This window comes from Ranitomeya variabilis, chromosome 6 (assembly GCF_051348905.1).
Source record: "Ranitomeya variabilis isolate aRanVar5 chromosome 6, aRanVar5.hap1, whole genome shotgun sequence".
Lineage (NCBI taxonomy): Eukaryota > Metazoa > Chordata > Amphibia > Anura > Dendrobatidae > Ranitomeya > Ranitomeya variabilis.
Window position 1 is genome coordinate 483,692,009 of NC_135237.1, and position 16,824 is coordinate 483,708,832.

At 39.8% G+C, this 16,824-nt stretch overlaps 1 long non-coding RNA gene across 1 annotated transcript; it reads left to right on the forward strand.

Annotated features, from left to right (window-relative positions):
• The first annotated feature begins 14,142 nt into the window (after window positions 1-14,142).
• On the forward strand, window positions 14,143-16,583 carry LOC143781333 (uncharacterized). The gene is made up of 2 exons (XR_013216660.1): window positions 14,143-15,588; window positions 15,676-16,583. It is a non-coding gene; the product is annotated as an uncharacterized LOC143781333 (long non-coding RNA).
• Window positions 16,584-16,824: the final 241 nt, after the last annotated feature.

The window sequence follows — 16,824 nt, forward strand, 5'->3', positions numbered from 1 at the left end:
GATGTGCACACGGTGCAGATTGGCTGCTGCGGATTCGCAGCAGTTTTCCATGCGTTATACAGTACCATGTAAACCTATGGAAAACCAAATCCGCTGTGCCCATGGTGCGGAAAATACCATGCGGAAAAGCTGAGTTGTATTTTCCGCAGCATGTCACTTCTTTGTGCGGATTCCACAGCGTTTTACACCTGCTCCTCAATAGAAATCTGCAGGTGAAATCCACACAATAAAACACAGGAAATCTGCTGTAAATCCGCAGGTAAAATGCAGTGCATTTTACCTGCAGATTTTTCAAAAACGGTGCAGAAAAATCCCACACGAATCCGCAACGTGGGCACATAGCCTTAGGGTTAGGGTTGGAATTAGAGTAAGGATTGGGATTAGAGTTGGGGTTGGAATTAGGGTTAAGATTAGGGGTAGGGGTGTTTTGGGGTTAGGGTTAGGCTTGTGGTTAGGGTTAGGGTTGGGATTAGGGTTAGGTGTGTGTTGGGGTTAGGGTTGTGGTTAGGGTTAGGATTAGGGTTAGGGGTGTGTTGGGGTTAGGGTTGTGATGAGGGTTATGGTTAGGGTTGGGATTAGTGTTTGGGGTGTGTTGGGGTTAGGGTTGTGGTTAAGATTATGGTTAGGGTTGGGATTAGGGTTAGGGGTGTGTTGGGGTTAGGGTTGTGATGAGGGTTATGGTTAGGGTTGCTATTAGGGATAGGGGTGTGTTGGGGTTAGTGTGTGAGTTAGAATTGTGGGGTTTCCACCCTTTAGGCACATCAGGGGGTCCCAAACGCTACATGGCGCCACCATTGATTCCAGACAATCTTGCGTTCAAAAACTCAAATGGTGCTCCCTCGGTTCTGAGCCCCGACATGCACCCAAACAGTGGTTTACCCAAACATATGGGGCATAAGCATACTCAGGAACAATTGCAAAACAACTTTGGGGGTCTAATTTCTCCTGTTACCCTTGGGAAAATAAAAAATTGGGGCTAAAATTTATTTTTGTGGGAAAAAAAGATTTTTTTAGCACATGGGAGTTCAAAGTGCCCACCACACATCTAGATAAGTTCCTTGGGGGGTTGAGTTTCCAAAATAGGGTAACTTGGGGGGGTTCTACTGTTTAGGCACATCAGGGGCTCTGCAAACATAACATGACAACCACAGATGATTCCATCAAAGTCTGCATTCCAAAACGTCACTACTTCCCTTCCGAACCCCAACGTGTGCCCAAATAGTGGTTTACCTCCACATATGGGGTACCAGCGTACTCAGGACAAACTGCACAACAACTTTTGGGGTCAAATTTCTCCTGTTACCCTTGTGAAAATAAAATATTGCGGACTTAAAAATCATTTTTGAGCAAAAGAAATAGATTTTTTTTATTTTCACGGCTCTGCGTTATAAATTTCTGTGAAGCTCTTGAGGGTAAAAAGTGCTCACTACACATCTAGATAAGTTTCTTGGTGGGTCTAGTTTCCAAAATAAGGTCACTTGTGGGGGGTTTCTACTGTTTAGGCACATCAGGGACACTGCAAATGTAACATGACGCCGGCAGACCATTCCATCAAAGTCTGCATTCCAAAACGTCACTACTTCCCTTCCGAGCCCTAACGTGTGCCTGAATAGTGGTTTACTCCCACATTTTGGGTACCAGCGTACTCAGGACAAAGTGGGTAACAACTTTTGGGGTCCAATTTCTCCTGTTACCCTTGAGAAAATAAAAAATTACAGACTAAAAAATCATTTTTGAGGAAAAAAAAAATATTTTTTTGTTTTCACGGCTCTGCTTTTTAAACTTCTGTGAAGCACTTGGTGGTAAAAAGTGCTCACCAAACATCTAGATAAGTTCCTTTGGGGGTCTACTTTCCAAAATGGGGTCACTTGTTGGGGGTTTCTACTGTTTAGGCACATCAGGGGCTCTCCAAACGTAACTTGACACCTGCAGACCATTCCATCAAAGTCTGCATTCCAAAACGTCACTTCTTCCCTTCCGAGCCCCGACGTGTGCCCAAGCAGTGGTTCCCCCCACATATGGGGTATCAGCGTACTCAGGAAAAAGTGGACAACAACTTTTGGGGTCCAATTTCTCCTGATACCCTTGAGAAAATCAAAAGTTGAGGACTAAAAAATCATTTTTGAGGAAATAAAAAGATTTTTTATTTTCCCGGCTTTGCGTTATAAAATTCTGTGAAGCACTTGGAGGTAAAAAGTGCTCACCTCACATGTAGATAAGTTCCTAGGGAGGTTTAGTTTCCAAAATGGGGTCACATGTGTGGGAGCTCTAATGTTTAGGCACACAGGGGCTCTCCAAACATGACATGGTGTCCGCTAATGATTGGAGCTAATTTTCCATTCAAAAAGTCAAATGTCGCTCCTTCCCTTCCGAGCCTTGCCGTGCGCCCAAACATAGGTTTACAGCCACATATAAGGTATCCGTGTACTCAGGAGAAATTGCCCAACAAATTTTTGGATCCATTTTATCCTGTAGCCCATGTGAAAATGAAAAAATTGAGGCTAAAAAATTTTTTTGTGAAAAAAGAACCTTTTCATTTTCATGGATCAATTTGTGAAGCACTTGGGGGTTCAAAGTGCTCACTATGCATCTAGATAAGTTCCTTGGGGGTCTAGTTTCCAAAGTGGGGTCACTTGTGGGGGAGCTCTAATGTTTTGGCACAAAGGGGCTCTCCAAACGTGACATGGTGTCCGCTAACGATTGGAGCTAATTTTCTATTCAAAAAGTCAAATGGCGCTCCTTCCCTTCCAATCCTTGCTATGCGCCCAAACATAGGTTTACCCCCCACATATGAGGTATCGGTGTACTCAGGAGAAATTGCCCAACAAATTTTTGGATCCATTTTATCCTTTTGCCCATGTGAAAATGAAAAAATTGAGGCTAAAAACTTTTTTGTGAAAAAAAAGTACCTTTTTCATTTTTACGGATCAATTTGTGAAGCACCTGGGGGATTAAAGTGCTCACTATGCATCTAGATAAGTTCCTTGGGGGGTCTAGTTTCCAAAATGGGGTCACTTATGAGGGAGCTCCAATCTTCAGACACACAGAGGCTCTCCAAACGCTACATGGTGTCCGCTAAAGATTGGAGCCAATTTTTAATTCAAAAAGTCAAATGGCTCTCCTTTCCTTCCGAGCTCTGCCGTGCGCCCAAACAGTAGTTCCCCCCACATATTGGGTTTCAGCGTACTCAGGACAAATTGGTCAACAATTTTTAGGGTCCACTTTCTCCTTTTACCCTTGGGAAAATAAAAAATTTGTTGCTAAAAATAATTTTTGTGACTAAAAGGTTAAATGTTCATTTTTTCCTTCCATGTTGCTTCTGCTGCTGTGAAATACCTGAAGGGTTAATAAACATATTGAATGTGGTTTTGAGCACCTGGAGGGGTTCAGTTTTTAGAATGGTATCACTTTTGGGTATTTTCAGCCATACAGACCCCTAAATCTAACTTCAAATGTGAGGTGGTCCAAAAAAAAAATAGTTTTGTAAATTTTGTTGTGAAAATGAGAAATTGCTGGTCAAATTTTAACCCTTATAATTCCTAACAAAAAAATGTGTTTCCAAAATTGTGCTGCTCTAAAGTAGACGTGTCCAAAATGTTATTTATTAACCCCTTAATCCCATATGACGTACTATCCCGTCGAGTTGGGGTGGGCCTTAATTCCCACCGACAGGATAGTATGTCATAGCCGATCGGCCGCGCTCTCGGGGGGAGCGCGGCCGATCGCGGCCGGGTTTCAGCTGCCTATCGCAGCTGACATCCGGCACTATGTGCCAGGAGCGGTCACGGACCGCCCCCGGCACATTAACCCCCGGCACACCGCGATCAAACATGATCGCGGTGTACCGGCGGTACAGGGAAGCATCGCGCAGGGAGGGGGCTCCCTGCGTGCTTCCCTGAGAAGATCGGTACAAGGCGATGTACTCACCTTGTACCGAGCGTCTTCTCCATGCAGGCCCCGGATCCAAAATGGCCACAGGGCTGCATCCGGGTCCTGCAGGGAGTACTTCCGGGTCGGAGCAGGCTGCAGAGCAGCCTGCTCCGATGAAAGTATGATCACCGATCTGATATAGTGCTATGCAAACTATCAGATCGGCGATCTGTGATGTCTCCCCCTGGGACAAAGTAAAAAAGTAAAAAAAAAAATTTTCACATGTGTAAAAAAAAATAAAATAATAATTCCTAAATAAAGAAGAAAAAAAATAAATAATATTCCCATAAATACATTTCTTTATCTAAAAAAAAACAACAAAACAATAAAAGTACACATATTTAGTATCGCCGCATCCGTAACGACCCAACCTATAAAACTGTCTCACTAGTTAACCCCTTCAGTGAACACCGTAAGAAAAAAAAAAGAAACGAGCCAAAAAAACGCTTTATTATCATACTGCCGAACAAAAAGTGGAATAACACGCGATCAAAAAGACGGATATAAATAACCATGGTACCGCTGAAAACGTCATCTTGTCCCGCAAAAAACGAGCCATGATAAAGCATCATAACCAAAAAGATAAAAATGTTATAGTCCTCAGAATAAAGCGATGCCAAAATAATTATTTTTTCTATAAAATAGCTTTTATCGTATAAAAGCGCCAAAACATAACAAAATGATATAAATGAGATATCGCTGTAATCGTACTGACCCGATGAATAAAACTGCTTTATCAATTTTACCAAACGTGGAACGGTATAAACGCCTCCCCCAAAAGAAATTCATGAATAGCTGGTTTTTGGTCATTCTGCCTCACAAAAATCGGAATAAAAAGCGATCAAAAACTGTCACATGTCCGAAAATGTTACCAATAAAAACGTCAACTCGTCCCGCAAAAAACAAGACCTCACATGACTCTGTGGACCAAAATACGGAAAAATTATAGGTCTCAAAATGTGGAGACGCAAAAACTTTATTGCTATAAAAAGCGTCTTTTAGTGTGTGACAGCTGCCAATCATAAAAATCCGATATAAAAAATGCTATAAAAGTAAATCAAACTCCCTTCATCACCCCCTTAGTTAGGGAAAAATAATAAAATTAAAAAAATGTATTTATTTCCATTTTCCCATTAGGGCTAGGGTTAGGGTTAGGGTTAGGGCTAGGGTTATGGCTAGGGTTAGGGTTGGAGCTAGGGTTGGAGCTAAAGTTAGGGTTGGGGCTAAAGTTAGGGATAGGGTTGGGGTTAAAGTTAGGGTTAGGGTTGGGGCTAAAGTTAGGGTTAGGGTTGGGGCTAAAGTTAGGGTTAGGGTTTGGATTACATTTACGGTTGGGAGTAGGGTTGGGATTAGAATTAGGGGTATGTCAGGGTTAGGGGTGTGGTTAGGGTTACAGATGGGATTAGGGTTAGGGGTGTGTTTGGATTAGAGTTTCAGGTAGAATTGGGGATTTTCCACTGTTCAGGCACATCAGGGGCTCTCCAAACGCGACATGGCGTCCGATCTCAATTCCAGACAATTCTGCGTTGAAAAAGTAAAACAGTGCTCCATTCCTTCCGAGCTTTCCCGTGCGCCCAAACAGGGGTTTACCCCAACATATGGGGCATTAGCGTACTCGGGACAAATTGGACAACAAAATTTGTGGTCCAAGTTCCCTTGTTATCCTTGGGAAAATAAAAATTTGGGGGGCTAAAAATCATTTTTGTGAAAAAAAAAAGAATTTTTATTTTCACGTCTCTGCGTTATAAACTGTAGTGAAACACTTTGGGGTTCAAAGTTCTCACAACACATCTAGATAAGTTCCTTCTGAGGTCTAGTTTCCAATATGGGGTCACTTGTAGGGGGTTTGTACTGTTTGGGTACATCAGGGGCTCTGGAAATGCAACGTGACGCCTGCAGACCAATCAATCCAAGTCTGCATTCCAAATGGCGCTCCTTCCCTTCCGAGCTCTGCCATGCGCCAAAACAGTGGTTCCCCCCACATATGGGGTATCAGCGTACTCAGGACAAACTGGACAACAACTTTCGGGGTCCAATTTATCCTGTTACCCTTGTAAAAATACAAAACTGGGGGCTAAAAAATCATTTTTCTGAAAAAAAAAAAAAAGATTTTTATTTTCACGGCTCTGCATTATAAACTGTAGTAAAACACTTTGGGGTTCAAAGCTGTCACAACACATCTAGATAAGTTCCTTGGGAGGTCTAGTTTCCAATATGGGGTCACTTGTGGGGGGTTTGTACTGCTTGAGTACATCAGGGGCTTTGCAAATGCAACGTGACGCCTGCAGACCAATCAATTTAAGTCTGCATTCCAAATGGCGCTCCTTCCCTTCCGAACTCTGCCATGTGCCCAAACAGTGGTTCCCTTCCACATATGGGGTATCAGCGTACTCAGGACAAATTGGACAACAACTTTCGGGGTCCAATTTATCCTGTTACCCTTGTGAAAATACAAAACTGGGGGCTAAAAAATCATTTTTCTGAAAAAAAAAAGATTTTTATTTTCACGGCTCTGCGTTATAAACTGTAGTGAAACACTTTGGGGTTCAAAGTTCTCACAACACATCTAGATAAGTTCCTTGGGAGGTCTAGTTTCCAATATGGGGTCACTTGGGGGGGTTTGTACTGCTTGGGTACATCAGGGGCTCTGCAAATGCAACGTGATGCCTGCAGACCAATCAATCTAAGTCTGCATTCCAAATGGCGCTCCTTCCCTTCCGAGCTCTGCCATGTGCCCAAACAGTGGTTTCCCCCCACATATGGGGTATCAGCGTACTCAGGACAAATTGGACAACAACTTTTGTGGTCCAATTTATCCTGTTACCCTTGTGAAAATACAAAACTGGGGGCTAAAAAATCATTTTACTGAAAAAAAAAAGAATTTTTATTTTCACGGCTCTGCGTTATAAACTGTAGTGAAACACTTTGGGGTTCAAAGCTCTCAAAACCCATCTAGATAAGTTCCTTAGGGGGTCCACTTTCCAAAATGGTCTCACTTGTGGGGGGTTTCATTGTTTAGGCACATCAGGGGCTCTCCAAACGCAACATGGCGTCCCATATAAATTCCAGTCAATTTTGCATTGAAAAGTCAAATGGCGCTCCTTCCCTTCCGAGCTCTGCCATGGACCCAAACAATGGTTTACACCCACATATGGGGTATCAGCGTACTCAGGACAAATTGCACAACAATTTTTGGGGTCCAATTTCTTCTCTTACCCTTGGGAAAATAAAAAATTGGGGGCGAAAAGATCATTTTTGTGAAAAAATATGATTTTTTATTTTTACGGCTCTGCATTATAAACTTCTGTGAAGCACTTGGTGGGTTAAAGTGCTCACCACACATCTAGATAAGTTCCTTAGGGGGACCACTTTCCAAAATGGTCTCACTTGTGGGGGTTTCATTGTTTAGGCACATCAGGGGCTCTCCAAACGCAACATGGCGTCCCATATAAATTCCAGTCAATTTTGCATTGAAAAGTCAAATGGCGCTCCTTCCCTTCCGAGCTCTGCCATGCACCCAAACAATGGTTTACACCCACATATGGGGTATGTTCCAAAATTGTGCTGATGTAAAGTAGACATGTGGAAATGTTATTTATTAAGTATTTTGCGTGACATATCTCTGTGATTTAAGGGCATAAAAATTCAAAGTTGGAAAATTGTGAAATTTTCAAAATTTTCGCCAAATTTCCATTTTTTTCACAAATAAACGCAAGTTATATCGAATAAATTTTACCAATAACATGAAGTAGAATATCTCACGAGAAAACAATGTCAGAATCGCCAAGATCCGTTGAAGCGTTCCAGAGTTATAACCTCATAAAGAGACAGTGGTCAGAATTGTAAAAATTGGCCTGGTCATTAACGTGCAAACCACCCTCGGGGCTTAAGGGGTTAACTATATTGTGTCACATAACTCTCTGGTTTAGCAGAATGAAAATTCAAATTTTGAAAATTGTGAAATTTTCAAAATTTACCCCAAATTTCTGATTTTTTCACATATAAACACAAAAATTATCAAACTAAATTTGCTACTAACATGAAGCCCAATATGTCACGATAAACCAGTCTCAGAATCGCTAGGATCCGTTGAAGCATTCCTGAGTTATTACCTCATAAATGGGTACTGGTCAGAATTGCAAAAAATGGCCAGGTCATTAAGGTCAAAATAGGCTTGGTCATGAAGGGGTTAAAAGTACTTTACAAATAGAAAAATAATAAGTAGGATTAAAATTTTGTTTGATTTTACATGTTGCCTAAGTGGTGTATCTTTTTGTTGCAGTGTTAAAAAAAAAAGTTAGAAAAATGCTGACAAAAACATACACCCTGAAATTCTTGAGCGCATATAAAAAAAATATAAACAGTAAGCTGCATCATGAGCACCCATTCTGAGAATTTATTCTTCCCTAGAAGCACAATGGCTATGGCATTTAGAAGAAGTGAGGTCTCTTATTTTTTTAAATTTGCCCTTTGAAATTACATTCACAAACATGCACAGACTTTGACATACACCTGCATCTTATGATGAGGGTTTTCTTGAATGTCCCAGGTGTATTAAGGTTTCTGAACCCATCTAAAAGAAATTTGAAAAGTAAGCTGCAACATGAGAATGCATTTTGAGAATTTATTTTTCCATTTGTTGCAGTGGTGGTGGCTGGTGGTTTGCTCCCTGACACTCCAAGGGTTAAATGCATTTGATGTTTATGCATGTTATTAAAAGATGATACCCCCTGGAGCAGTTAGATTAGACAGATTTAACTGTAATGGCCTGCCCAGTTTGGGAGGGGAAACTGAGAGTTAGTGGCAAGTCTAGGAAGTGACAGGGCCAGTTTGAGTGTGGATAGCAGTGTATGAAGTAGTAGACCTACGTCAAGAGGCTTCTAGGGATAGCATGGGCCTAAAACTTGGGGCAGTGGATTGCCAAAAATACCCTTTCGTGTGATTCCGTCTAATGACCTGTGGCAATCTCGAGGTGGATGTCTGGGCCTGGGGCGAACTCAGCCTGTGAAACTACAGGGAAAGATGGACTCAGACTACATGGGGTGGAAGGTATAGCAAGTGGTGATGAAGACTCCCTAGGACTGCAAAAGCCAGTGAGAGGTACATTCTACCTATACAGAGAGCCAGGGCTGAAGTTGTATCCATGTGGGAAAGATGACAACCCATTGGGTCTGTAAATACTGTAAAAACTGCTTTTCACCAAGTAATAATTTGGTTGTTTTTATGAACCTCTTGTCTCCTGGATTAATTGCAGCCTTGGTTCCAGAAGAGGGGTTCCTGGACTTAGTAGAAGAAGAAATTGCCTGCAGCCATAAAGTAAATGTGATGCATCTCACACATAGCAGCACTAGGACTGGGACAAAAGATGTCTCTAGGATGCCAAAGCAAGTTGGAAGAGAAGCTCCCCCATGACTACTTCACTTGGGCATCTTATATCTTGAAGCACATTGGTTATGGCATGTAGAAGAAGTAAGATCTATTATTATTTAACTTTGCCCCTTGACACAACATTCGCAAACATGCATTTGCCACAGAGTTTGACATACACCTCCAACTTACATCAATTAGTGTTTTCTCGGGTATTTTAAGGTTCTTGTAATATCCTTATAGTAAAGTTTTCACTTATCCTATATTATAGTTATTATGACGACTTACCATGCACCTTTGAATTTCTAATCAACACGTTAAGATAACCGATTTGTACTTTTGCCAACAAAGAGCTTAAAATATCAAATATGTTTCCAGGCTTTTCAAATATAAATGGAATAAATTTAATAAAGGAAGACCATCCTAAGTAGCAGGGGGTCCTACTTTGGCAAAATTTGTAAAAGAAAATGTCAAGTACGCGAGCTTGTGACTATAATAATATTCGCCCTTGAGATTTAATTTTTGAAACAACCCATAATCAGTATTCAGAAGGCCAATCTTCTTTATAAAATCTTCTACTTGAATGAGCAAAATATACTTTAATTGGCCAGAAAATGCTTAATTGTGAATGGCAGATTTCATGTATTGTAGAAACAGCTGAGTGACTAGGTAAAATAAGCCAGCATGCTACTGATTTTATGCTTGAGATAGCAGAGGTTTCTGCTGTCACTATAAAGCATGTATCTTCTTACAACTTTTAGTCTCCAAGCCTGATTTACTAGAAATTAGTAATCCATCAGATTGATGGGCAGAAGGCAATATGCACTGTTGGCGCCTTGAAATCTCTTGCATCTGTCACCAGATAATGATTTAGTAAAATAGATTCAGTGTTTGTAGTAAAGAAGAACTCTAACCACATGTTAATAATTAATTAGCCATTTTAAGTGCATCTTGTACTGCATGAGACCTCACAAAGACAAAATACCAAATGAATATTAAAATAATCCGCACCTTTTATTTATGCAGGAAACATACATTTAAATACATCACATAAAACATTACAACACAGATCATCCTGAAATGCTCCTACTTATTAATACAAATAATTCATTTTGAAATTATTTTCATTTCCTAATTAGCGGATGAGAATGTAAAGCTAAAACTGATTTATTTTTTTGCTAACTATGACTATTTGTCACTTTAATTAAAATGCTTAAGACTAATTTAGTACAATGCGATAAATTCATCTTTTCTGCTTTTTTTGTCTTTATATGTAATAAATGTACAATAGTACTTTAGATATACTGCTAACTATTTTCTTTCTTATGTTACATACACCTACTGTATGTAGTGTATCTTTAAAGAACTACATTATTTCAAATTAACTTTTTTGTCTAAGTTCACCACTTGTGTTACAATTGTATTGAAAATATGTAAATTATAATTAAAATGAGTAAAAATGAAGTATTTTAAGACCAAGTGTATTTTTTATAAAGGAAAAAGACTATTTTATTGCAGTGAGAGGCCATGTTTAATATCTGTTCAAACAGTCCATAACCTATAGCTGTTTTATATTTTATCATGAAAATTGCATCCATATCTAAATATCCACATCTAACTACCCATATCACATCTAACTATCTAACATGTAACATCAGACTACATCTAACTATCCGTAATACCGCACTGGCCACATACCGTGGCATTTTCCAATATGGGCTGTTATTAAAACTCAATGTTTCCTCTTTCATGTAGACCAATATCCATCTTCCTTGTAGGTATCACACTAATACCACCTCAAAGCCTAGAACACATCAGGAAACTGGATCTTAACTTTTATTCTGCTACCTGAACTATCATAAAGCACACCAAGAGAAGTCCTATTTGAACCCTTAATACATTATCTTTTGTTCATCAATTACAGATTCTAGAGACCAAGTCCATTTCTTGGATTATGTGTTTAATCAAAGTTGTAACAAAAGTTAATTTCTAGGGTCTCGGATTCTGGGGCATCTTATTTCTTCACAAAAAAAAATGTAACATTCCTATTTTTTTTTTTTGCTTGGCCCACGATACCTTACGGTGAGTGACATGGCAAAACTAGTTTAGAAAAAAAAGTTGCTCTTTAGGGCATTAATTTACCTATAAATGTCTGCATGATAATGCAATAAAATCAAAAACGTTTTAAGAAGTTTGTAGACAATTAAGAATAAATATTATTTATAATGCACATATACTATTAAAGACATGTAAAAAGTCTTAATGAAACTGATTCAAGCTGTTAAAACCATTGGTAGCGTGAATCAGTCACTGACTGTGTTTTTTCAGATGAGTATGTTTTACTCAGAAACTCTGTAGCATTTCAGAAAAAATATGCATTGAAAGGCCAGCCAAGGGTCATGTGTCTCAGATGACAAGTTGACAAAAGTTCCAGTCAACTACTCCCTACCTGGTTTAGCTTGACTGACAGATCTCTCCCTAGCCACACACCTAGTGAGAAGCCTGTAACTTATGGGAAGTGGGGAGAGTCTAAGTTGCCCATGACATGTCTCAAACTGGTTCCTGATACCTCCCCAACTTTTAAAGTATGTTTACCTCTGAAACACTTCAGCCAGTGTCAGATTCATGCTGCCCATGATTCAGGCAGCATAAATAAGCTGACGGGTTCCCTTTAAAAAGAGGCACATCACAACCTTAGAAAATGACTTTACACACTGACAGTTAATGTTTGTTTTTTCAAATGGCAGAGGCGCATATGCTGCACTGATGGCATCTCAGTGAATGAGAATGTCCGAAAAAGGATTTAAAATCAGTATGATACTTTAATCTCTATGCGTTTCGAAGTGAAACTGACTTCATCAGAAAAACCAAAAGTCAAAAGGATTTAGAATCTGTATTGATGTTTAATCTCTATGCGTTTCGATGTTTCCTTCCAGAGGAACATGAATGTTTATCTTTATCTCGTCTAATATTTACCGTATATACTCAAGTATAAGCCGACCCGAGTATAAGCCGACCCCCTTAATTTTGCCACAAAAAACTGGGAAAACTTAATGACTCGAGTATAAGCCTAGGGTGGAAAATGCAGCAGCTACCGGTAAATTTCAAAAGTAAAAATAGGTACCAATAAAAGTAAAATTAATTGAGACATCAGTAGGTTAAGTGTTTTTGAAGATCCATATTGAATCAGGAGCCCCATATAATGCTCCATAAAGTTTGATGGGCCCCATCAACTCCATATTAAAATATGCCCCATATAATCCTGCATAAAGGGTAATAAGGGCCCCATAAGATATAAGATGCTCCATATAGATATTTGCCCTATATAGTGCTGCACAAATGTTATGGCCCCAAATGTTATGGCCCCATAAGATGTTCCATACAGTCACTTGCCCCTTATAGTGCAGCACAAACATTATGGCCTTATAAGATGCTCCATACAGTCACTTGCCCCATATGTTATGGCTGCGATAAAAAAATAAAAATCACATACTCACCTCTCCTCGCTCAGGCCCCTGGCACTTTCAATATTTACCTGCTCCTCGTTCCGGTGCGGCTCTGTCTTCAGCATTGACGTTCAAGCAGACGGCGCGCACTGACCACATCACCATGGCCTCGGACCTGAGCATCACAGCCAGAGGACGCTGAAGATGGAGCCGCACCGGAACGAGGAGAGGTGAATATCGCGCAGCGCTCCCCCTCCCCGTATACTCATCTGCTCCTGGCGCTGTGCAGTCCCTGCTTCTCCCAGAGCTGCATCTTCTTCCTGTACTGAGCGGTCAACGTTACCGCTCATTACAGTAATGAATATGCGGCTCCACCTCCCATAGAGGTGGAGCCGCATATTCATTACTGTAATGAGCGGTACGATGTGACCGCTCACTACAAGAAGAAGCTGCAGCGCTGGAAGAAGCAGGGACATGCAGTGACCGCGCCAGGAGTAAGTGAGTATTATTAGACAGCCCCTGCTTCCCCTCCCCTGCCGACCCCATGGTATGACTTGAGTATAAGCCGAGAGGGGGACTTTCAGCCCCCAAAAATGGGTTGAAAATCTCGGCTTATACTCGAGTATATACGGTAATTTTCTTCCCTTAACGTGAATGTAATTTAAAAACATGAATCAAGTCCCATTGATTTTTCTCATGTTATTTGCCAAATTTTCACAGAACTTGATCCACTAATATTAGGCACTGTGATTAAGCTTCATATTCAGTGTAAGACACGTGGCAAAGGCCCACCAATGAAATCGACTCTTGGTGCCCACTGTTCTGCTACATGAAAAAATAATCTGACGCTAATACACACATTTACTCTTACTTCTATGTAATATTAATTTGGATACCTTGTTTCATGAATGATTAGATCATAACTTTTTCTGCAAATTATGAATCAAGTGTAACATTGCGGGTTATAGTTAAATTAGTTACAAACTGTACAATTGGTGGAGAAAGCTTGAACTTGATGGACCTAGGTCTTTATTCAACCTATCTAGCTATGTAATAGCGCTGCTCAGCAGTACTCCTTCACATGGGCCTACCGGAGGATTCTCCTATTCCCCTTTGGGCCAGTCTAAGCCTGTTCATGTTCATACCATGCCATAAAATTTTAAAGTGCCGTTATTCGGGTTTGTACAGAACCCTTTCTGTGACTAAATATTACAGCTGCTTATTCTCGAGAGACCTCTGTTCTTCACTATATCAAACTTTTATAATAGTACAAATAGTACAAAATGATATTGGGGATCCATAAACTTTCACCTTATCGAGAAAAAGATATATAAAGGAAATAAAGTCTTAAGGTTTTACTTCTTTCGTGTCAATAACAAATCACACTGTAATAGGCATGATAACAAGTAATGCAAAATCCTGTACATAATTATTCACTTAAAGTCTTGTATTTTAAGTTCCATCATCTTCTAGGACACTAAAGCATTAATTCATTCTGCTTGCTTGGTGAATTACGCATATGTCTTGATGTAAAAGATTGCATATTTATTAAAAAAAATAATAATAATTGTCCTGCATGTTTTGATGAGATGTTAAAACTGTAATTGGAAAAGGCACTGTTTTATTTACACAGCTCATTCATTTAAAATAATATACTTGCCACTAGGTGGCTATTTCTGATCATCTCATTTTACCATTTTAATTACATTTTTAATATCCTTGGCTGCATAAACAAAGATAAATTACAGACCTTGTTCTATCTGGCTGCTTGCTCAGGCACAATCTGTAATAATATCAGCTTTTGTTTGTGCCTCTTCTAATTAGATTCTGAAATCTAGGCTCCAGCAATCAATAATTTTAATTTCAGAATCGCCTTTTGATCTTACATTTCATGTTTGTTTGCTGCAAATGATCAGCAGAACAAAGCTGATATTTTATGCAGGAAGGAGAAAATTTCTCCGCGGAGCTGGATGAGTGTTCTAACCATCAAGAGAAGCCTGCAGACTTAGTTTGACACAGGTCTAATTAGCATGCAGATGTGTGTCGCCTCATTGGCAATTCAAATTGCTTTTTTATAATGTACCTCAAATTGTGCTACTCAAACATCGTATTTGATTTCCAAAGCCCCCCTGGGCATGCCATAATATCTCCCTTCATCCTCGGTATGAAGCATTTATTGAACAGTCTGTTTTGGCTGTTTTTCTCTTTTTGTGTGTGTATGTTTTTAAAACAGCCAAACAATGTAACCCGGGGATCTGCTTTTGTCTACCGAGACAGCAACCAGTTGTTCTATGGTATTGTACATGCCATATTAAATATGGTAGCGGTGACATGCTGCCTTGCAAATCTTTTCTCACTCTCTGGCTGATCGAGAGAGGTCTTAGTGCCACTCATAGCAAAGGGGGAGGACGTCTACTCAGCATGCATTAATATGCGGCACATAGCAACGTGTCTGAATGCCAGTTCTCAATTCCTCATTACACAAAATGGCTGGATTGCTGTGATTGTTTTCATCTTCATATCTTCATAGACACCCTCACAAGACGCGGCACTGCTATAGTGCTATCAGCATGGTGACTTATGTAGCTGAAAGTGTCTGGGGCATGACGCATAAGGGGATTCCTGCCAACATCAAGGCCTTTTTTCATTTTTTTTTTTAAAGCCATACAGCAACAAGTGGTAAAATCAATGATGTACAGTTATTCAGCAATGTAATTCATTTTACTGACTTTGGCTTGTGGCCAGATCCGCCATCTGTCTCTCGCTCTGCTTTCTCTCTCTTGCTGGAAAAATTGTCCTACATTTCGCAATGATACGTGCTTGCCATCCTTACTGCAGAGAAAAGGTAAGGTACCGATCCCCCCCCAATTTCCATTGTGGGGTTCAGGAAATTTGGTGGCATTCCAGATTCTCCATTTCCAACTTGTCACAGGTCGGGACTGAGAAAACGAAGAAACAATAGCCGAATTGCAAAGAGGACAGTATGTATGTAAGCTATTTCTTCTGCCTTAGCTTTTCCTTTTTTTTTGTTTAAAGCATTAAGATGGATCTGTCTCACAAGGGAACATTTCCTGTTTCATTAGAGTATCTTCGTTTTCTTTATCGGAGGCTGGCACCATACACCACTGCACAGCTCATGAAGTGTCTGCTGTTGGAGACTGGTCTATCCTTGCCACCAAGAAACCTTCTGCGATGGAAGCAGGGTGCCTTACTTTCGAATCCTACGTGTGCTTGCTGTTTGAAGCTGCAGAAAAGTGAATAATCAATTAAGTATTGATTTCTTGTACGATTTGGTAAATTTCAAAGGCAAGACAAAGAGGATGGCTTAAAGGAAAGCACTGCAGGGACTTGGCGTAAATTAAACAACTAACAGCAGTGCAGAATAAAATAACACCTCAAATGAATATTTCCCTGGAAGAATTAGTACCAGCTATTGGAAGACAATGGTGGATTTAATCAAAACGGCAAGCACCCGAGCATCCTAACGTACGAGACTGGGAAAGGAGCTAATTATAACCACAGAATTTAATGGAGTTAATTTGACTGAACGGATGCAAATGTGCTTTATTTATGGATGACAAAACAAGCCTACAGCATCGACTTTGGAATTATCGCATATGCTTAACTTCAAAAATCCTTTAGATATTGAACCAAGAGTACATTATTTTTTTCTTGAGCAGGTATTTAAATCAGCGGAGTACGAGAAGGCTGCATGATAAAGATGTATGTTTTAATCATGTTTTATATGCAAGGAGCGTTTGATTTTTTAGCTATGCATTCTTTGTAATCCTTGTGTTTTATTTTTTTACCTTTTATAATAAACATATGTATTTTACCGTGCTTATTATTTTTCCTTCTACTTTGCTATGCATTATACGCAATTTTATTTCCCTGAGAATATTTCCGCAGAGAGACTTATACTGAAGAATGAAAATTAGAAGGCGATTTTTTTTTTTTTTCATTTATATGCAATCTTGGTGGAGATCTGAATGAATGGTGTCTTCTAGTCGATGAGGTCTGTAATTATGAAAGAATTTTGAAACGTGGAGAGAAATAGGACACTTTCTGGATGATGGGCACA